General features: G+C 55.0%; 1 pseudogene across 1 annotated transcript; it reads right to left on the minus strand.

The window, feature by feature from the left end:
- Nucleotides 1-6,685: 6,685 nt before the first annotated feature.
- LOC108531052 (60S ribosomal protein L18a pseudogene) lies at nt 6,686-7,269 on the minus strand (annotated as a pseudogene). Its single transcript, XR_001886049.1, has one exon. The product of XR_001886049.1 is annotated as a 60S ribosomal protein L18a pseudogene (transcript).

A 7,269-nucleotide genomic window follows, 5' to 3' on the forward strand; every position in this document is an offset into this window, starting at 1 on the left:
AAAAAAAAAAAAAAAAAAAAAAAAAAGTGAGGGAAGCGTCTAAACATAGGGTAAAGGCTCTCTATACTGCTACTGCTCTTTTCAGCCTGATATCAAATGCATCATTTCTTTGATGTGGTTAGAGAAGTACTTGTGTCCTTATTCACTAAAGTCAATCTTCTTTGGGATTGATCCCAAAGGGTCAATGAGATGCGCCCCCACCAACCCTCTCCGCAGGTTCTCCTACTGTCTTTTTAATTCCTCCTATTATTACCCCAGTAAAGACCTTAGGACATGTGCTTGGTTTCTTGCTTTTAGCTTCTGTTCTTTTCAATTTATCCAACTTGAGCCTCCTGATTGGTATTCCTACAATACTTTCCTTCCTTCCTCCTTCCCTCCCTCCCTCCCTCTCTCTCTCTTTCTTTTCTTTCTTTCTGTCTCTCTCTCTCTCTCCTTTCTCTTTCCCTTTCTGTCTTTTCTTTCTTTCAAGGCAGTGTCTGGCTCTGTCACCCAGGCTGGAGTGCAGTATTGCAGTCGCAGCTCACTTGCACTCTTGGGATCAGGGGATCCTCTGGCCTCGGCTTCCGAGAGCACGGGGATGATGGGAGTGAGCCACCGCACCCCACCCCAGCTCTTTTCTGAGTGGAGTGGTTGCTGCCTGGCGTGCCGCATGGCCTTGCTAGAGCCCTTTTGTGCATGGTGGTGGATACTTGGCCGTGTAGTCCACGGCTCACAGCCTGGCAAGAGTGAGGCCCTGGGGGCTTTGGAAGAAATACAAGCTGTGGACCTCACCTGGAGGGGAGGCTTTGCAGGTGCAGGGAGGAGGAGAGGCTGGGTGGGAAGGTTCTGGCTGGTGGTGGGGAGGGAGGCTGTCCTTTGCTGCTGCCCACCTCAGAGGGCAGAGGTACGTGACCACGGGGACCTGGCCTGCCTGAGGAGCCAGAAGGTAAAAAGGAACAGCAGAGACAGATGCTGGGAGGGATTTGGAGACGGGAGGAGCAAACAGCATGAACGCAGGAAATGAAGACTCAGAGCGAGTCTCTCTGCTCCTCCTCCCTGCAGCACCCAGAGCTCTGGGCTGTCTCCGGGGAACATCGGGGGGCCTATGAGAAGGAAAGCGGTGTGGACCCCAAACAAGTGGCAAGATGGATTTAACGTGGAGTTGTGCGGATTTCACAGACATCAAGCAACACTGGGCCAGTCCCTCTCACTGCCACACACGTGTGTACACACACATATACACATGCACAGTCGGACCCAGGCACGCAGGCACAGCACATACCACAGACACATGTACACACACAGGCACCACTGGCAGACCACATTCACCAACAGACATAATTAACCTGCCCGTACATAGACACAGACACGGACACACACGTGTAGCACACACACATGTACTCACAGAGGCACACAGATCCACTGTGCTCTGGGAAGGCAACCCCCACACACCCACAGACCCATTCACGCAAACACTGCCGTACTTGCAAATGCCAACGTGTTCATCCACTCAGGACACGTCACACACTGCTAGATGCCATTGGACACTTTGATCCCCTCAGCCACATGGGCACACTCATATGTTATCACACAGAAACTCAAACGCTAGTCAGTCACAGACATGCTTGCAGAAACAGTTTCACACCCGGGTGCGGGGGCTCACACCTGTAATCCCAGCATTTTGGGAGGCTGAGGTGGGTGGATCACCTGAAGTCGGGAGTTCGAGACCAGCCTGGCCAACATGGTGAAACCCCGTCTGTTCTAAAAATACAAAAAATTAGCTGGGCATGATGGTGCATGCCTGTCATCCCGGCTACTCAGGGCTGAGGTAGGAGAAGAATCGCCTGAACCCGGGAGGCGGAGGTCGTGGTGAGCTGAGATTGCGCTATTGCACTCCAACCTGGGCAACAAGAGCGAAACCCTGACTCAAAAAACAAAACAAAACAAACAAAAACAGTTTCACACCATCTCCCTGGGTTGGTTGGTTGGTTTGTTTTAGACAGAGTCTCCATCACCTGGGCTGGAGTGCAGTGGCACGATCTCAGCTCACTGTATACTCTGCCTCCTGGTTCAAGTGATTCCCATGCCTCAGCCTCCTGAGTCTTATTTGTATACCCGGCCATCCCTGGGTCTTATTTGCATAGCCTTTCTGGGTGGCCTTGAGGCTTTGGGCAAGTCTGACCCCACTGAGTCAAAATTTGTTCCCCCTCGAGTGAACACAACGTTTTCTGAACTCCTGTTCCCAGCATCCCCACCGCAAGCATTCGGGGAGGCCCCAGACGTGGGGGGAGCCCTCTAGTAACTGAGACAGAACAGGGTGTTCAGTATTAGATTTCATCCCAGGGGCTTTGAAACAGCGTCTGCTAGGGCCAGTCAGTCCCTTGATGCCTCTGGGGTTTGGTTTCAAATGCACGAAGGTTTCCACCTGGAAAACCAGAGATTGGGTTCTGAATCCACCTTCAGCTGGACCAGTCCAGCTGCTCCTCATTGTCACCAAAGAGGAACATAAGAGGCCACAGGTGATTCCAGAACACAGCCATGGAGGGGAGGGATGCCACTCTGAGACATGGGGGTGGAGGGGCTGGGTACAGTGGCTCACTCCTGTAATCCCAGCACTTTGGGGGGTCGAGATGGGCAGATCACTTGAGGTCAGGAGTTTGAGACCAGCCTGGCCAACGTGGCGAAAACCCGTCTGTACTATAAATACAAAAATTAGCTGGGCGTGGTGGCAGGTGCTTGTAATCCCAGCTACCTGGGAGGCTGAGGCATGAGAATTGCTTGAACCCAGGAGGCGGAGGTTGCAGTGAGCCGAGATTGCACCACTGCACTCCAGCCTAGGCGACAGAGCGAGATTCTATCAAACAAACAAACAAACAAAAGACACGGGGGTGGAAGGATTTCTGATTTCTGAGTCCCCCTCCCAGGCCCACAGGGTGTGACAGGAGAAGAGGAAATGGTTGGGTACTGGGTGAAGAGAAATTTGGAGCTCGGCTGCCTGGCTCCCCCAGCACTGCCCCTTGCAAGCTGTGTGACCTTGGGCTGGTTACTTGACCTCTCTGTGCCTCCATGTCCTCATGGGAAAGGGGGATCATAGCAGAGCTTTCCTTCCAGCATTGCTCAGGGTACTGAAAAGGGTGTGATGTGTTCGTGCTCAAATCAACCTTAGGAGACATCATCTCGTCTTATTCCTGCTACCTATCAGCAGCGGCCAGTTCTTGACTGCACATGCCGGCCTTGACAGAGACCCTAAGGTAGCAATCCCCGCCCCGGCTGCCCCTGGAATGGCCCGGAGCCCTTGTCCAGCATGCACATAGGAGCCACTCTCGGAATCTCGGGATGGTGCAGAGCACCACTGGGGCAGCAACAGTCCCTAAAGCTTCCCAGGTGATTCCCAGCAATGGGCAGCCAGGGTGACAGCTGTGACCTTAGGGATCCTAGAGACCATCAGACCTCAGAGCTGGGGTCTCAGACTGTGATTCCGGACCATTTCTCAAGCTGGTCCCGTATCGCAGGTGCCTGGGGGGGTCCTTTGAAAACTCAGCTTTCTGGGCTCCCCGCCCAAAGGGGTTCTGTAGGTCTCAGGTGGGCCAGATAATGTGTACCTAGTTCCCAGGAGACGTTGATGCATCTGGTCCAGGACCTGACTTTGAGAACCGCTGTCCTGCTACTTTCTGCAGTCTAGCGTTGAAAGGCCCGGGAAAACTTCGGCGCTTCCAGTGCTGGGGAAAAACCATCGCAGGCACGATTTAATATGTATTTGTTTGTTTGTTTGTTTGTTTGTTTATATTTATTTTTGTATAGACGAGAGGCGGGGAGCGGGGGTTGAGGGTGGGTCACTATTTTGCTCAGGCCGGTCTTGAACTCCTGGCCTCCAGCCATCTCTTCCCGCACGATTTTTTTTTAATCTTTTTTTTTTTTTTTTTCTTTTGAGACAGAGTCTTGCTCTGTCACCCAGGCTGGAGTGCAGTGGCCGGATCTCAGCTCACTACAAGCTCTGCCTCCTGGGTTTATGCCATTCTCCTGCCTCAGCCTCCCGAGTAGCTGGGACTACAGGTGCCCACCACTTCGCCCGGCTAGTTTTTTTTATTTTTTAGTAGAGCGGGGTTTCACCGTGTTAGCCAGGATGGTCTCGATCTCCTGACCTCGTGATCCGCCCGTCTCGGCCTCCCAAAGTGCTGGGATTACAGGCTTGAGCCACCGCGCCCGGCCTCCCGCACGATTTTTACCAGCGGCCCTGGAGCGCCTCTTGGTGGTTAAATGGGGCGCTGCCGCTCCTGCGCGTTGACATGCGCTCTGCATATCTCGATGTAGGCGATGTGGCCTCTTATGCAAGGGGCGGAGACTGCGCCGGGGAGGGCGGGGCCTCGGTGGAAACCGGGTCTGGGGAACCGGATGGGGGTAGAGAGTGTCGTTTTCTGTCCCCGGAACCCAGACTTCTCCCTCCCTCCAGCACCTGGTCATATTCCTAGGAGTTTTAGGGCGCCCCTGTCTTCTGAGCTGGCTCCGGGATCGGCGGGGGTCAGGATCCAGATCCCCGCCCGGGCCCGCTGTCTGAAAGTCGACACGGCCGAACCTCCCCCAGGCCCCCCAGCGAACTCTGCAAGCTCATTTCCAGGCTGCCTCACTTTTAAACTCCAGGCACGTGGGAATCCAACCCGACAGCGACCACCATGGAGGCAGGTGGTATTCTTTGGCGCCACTGCCTCCCCTACGCCAGCACCAAGCCTGGCACGGGAGGGGCAGTAGTCACACATTAATAACCCCCTATTATCATACCCTGACTTGGGGCTTTAAACCTGGCTCTTCCTGCATCTCGCGTCATGCGCTTCCCCCAGGCATCTGCTGGCCGCACCCCCTCACCTCCTTCGGGTCTTTGCTTACTTGGCACCTTCTCAGTGAGGGTTTTCCAGGCCGCCCCGTTTCCGATGACTGCAAACCCTCTCCTGCCCCGACCCTCCTAGGGGGCCCTGCCTGCCAGACTTTTGTCCCCAGCAGGCCTCACTCCCTAATGCATGGATTTCGTCTTCATCTAGGAGGCATACCCACTGCATCCCCACCGCACGCTCGCTCCAGGAGGTTCCTGTTTCTTGCACCTAGAACAGGGCCTGGGACGCCCCGGGACCCTTCCTTGCGAGACCTCAGGGCCTTTACGCGGCCACCCCTTCGATCTCAAACGCTCTTCTCCACTCCCTGGGCGCACTCCCTCCAGGGGGCCTATCTTTTCCAGCACATTCCCCACTAGGCGCATCTGGGGTCGGCCTTTCCCAGTCCGGGTGGTTTCTATCGACCGTCAGTATTCAACAAATAACTGAGCAGTTGCTGGGGCCGGGAACACCTCGGGGACAGGTCAGAGATGACCTTGAGGGACTCTACTGCCTCTCCCCGCCACGCCCACCTGCCCCCTGCGGGGTAGGACCCCGCAACCACAACTCCAGAGTCCTCTGCAGGGACTGCTGTTGCTATGGGAGAGGAAGCCAGAGGAAGGGGACGCCATCTAGGGGATACTTGGGCCGTGGTGGCAGCAGCAGCAGTGACGGCCACCGCTGCGAACCAGGGGCTCCTGCCTGGCCAGCGCAGCCAGCTGGGTTCTGGGCAGCAGCGTTTTCCACGTGGCTCCTCCAATCCTCACGAGCGAGCAGCTCCCTGCATTGCTAGTCGTGAGCCCACCTGACTTCCTACTCTCAGCACTTCCTGATTGCGACGCCCGCCCGTGTCACCAATTTCCTCTATTAACCTCCCTGACAAGTCGGCATGCTATTGAGAAACAAATGAGCGCACCAGGGGCAATCAGAGCTCTGAAAAATAAAGCGAGCAAGTGCAGAAAAGGTTACATTTTTTTTTTTTTCTTTTTGAGACAGGATCTTGCTCTGTCACCCAGGCTGGAGTGCAGAGGCACGATCTCGGCTCACTGCCCCTCTGCCTCCCGGGTTCAAGCAATTCTCGTGCCTCAGCCTCCCGAGTAGCTGGGATTACAGGCAGGCGCCACCACGCGAGGCTAATTTTTGTATTTTTAATAGAGACGGGGTTTCTCCATGTTGGCCAGGCTGGTGTCGAACTCCTGGCCTTAAGCGATCCACCTGCCTTGGCCTCCCAAAGTGCTGGGATTACAGGCGTGAGCCACCGCGCCCGGCCCATGTGATTTTATTTGAACACAGATAACTAACTGTCTTTGAGTTAGAGACAGGACTTTGGGGCCCAGAAGAGGTGGGAACTCCAAGGGGTTGAGAGAGGAGAGCCTGGCTCCACAAAGGAGGTCTGGAGGGGAGTGTCCACCATGTTATTTGAGGATCCAGCAGGTAGGGCCTTAAGAGCAGCTCCACGCTCCAACAAGAGAGAAACTGCCCCAAATGGGTCATGAGGACAGCTCTGGGAAAGGGGCCCCAAGAAAACTTTAAACATCCCTGTTTCACTGACAGGAAGACTTCGGCCCAGAGTGGACGGGAAACAGAGAAGCGTAAGCCTCAAATAGTTAGAATGGTAGCTGAGACCAAATTTTGAGAATTGAAAATGTTTGCATACCATACAAATGAAAATCAGAAAAATATATGTGGATTGGCAAAAGGGCACCCTCTTTCCCCAACACTTTGCCGCCATCTGCTGGAGAAGTGTTGTAATGACTATAAAACACCGTGGTGCTGCAGCGCCCCCTAGCGCCATGCAGTTGACAGTCACAGAACAGTTCCAAGAGAATTTTTTTTTTCCCCACCGGGACGTTTCTGAGTTTATTTGGGGCACACCCGGGCGAAGGCCCTGAACCTAGAAGAAGGTGTTGGGCCTCTTGGTGGTGAAGCGTGGCTTGTGCTGACGGCGCAGGACCCGGCGAGGCAGCGGGAACTTGATCTTGGAGTCGTGGAACTGCTTGACAGCTGGCCGACGGCACTTGCTGGCTACGATCTCCCCCACCTTCATGATCTGAATGGAGCGGGCCCGGGTGCGGTGCCGGGCGCCCGCGTCTCGGTAGCACTGGGCGACAGCGCCCGCAGTGGTCAGCTTCCGGTATTCCCCTTACGTGTTGTGGGTGCCGCTCCGGGAGTCACAGCGCAGCCAGATGCCGAAGTTCTTCACCCGCAGTGGGGACTTCTCAAACACCTGCCCACAGTAGACAGTCTCCCCTGAAGACTTCATCTTCTTTAACTGAGATACGAAGTACCAGAAGCGGGACTTGGCGACGACAGGATTAGGCGCAAAGATTCGCATGCGGTAGAGGGGCGGTGTGTGGCATTTGGGGGTGGGCAGGCAGCGACCCACCACCTTGTGGGTCTACTCTCGTAGGGTGCCTGAAGCCTTCAT

The sequence above is a fragment of the Rhinopithecus bieti genome, unplaced genomic scaffold (assembly GCF_001698545.2).
Source record: "Rhinopithecus bieti isolate Rb0 unplaced genomic scaffold, ASM169854v2 scaffold_7888, whole genome shotgun sequence".
NCBI lineage: Eukaryota > Metazoa > Chordata > Mammalia > Primates > Cercopithecidae > Rhinopithecus > Rhinopithecus bieti.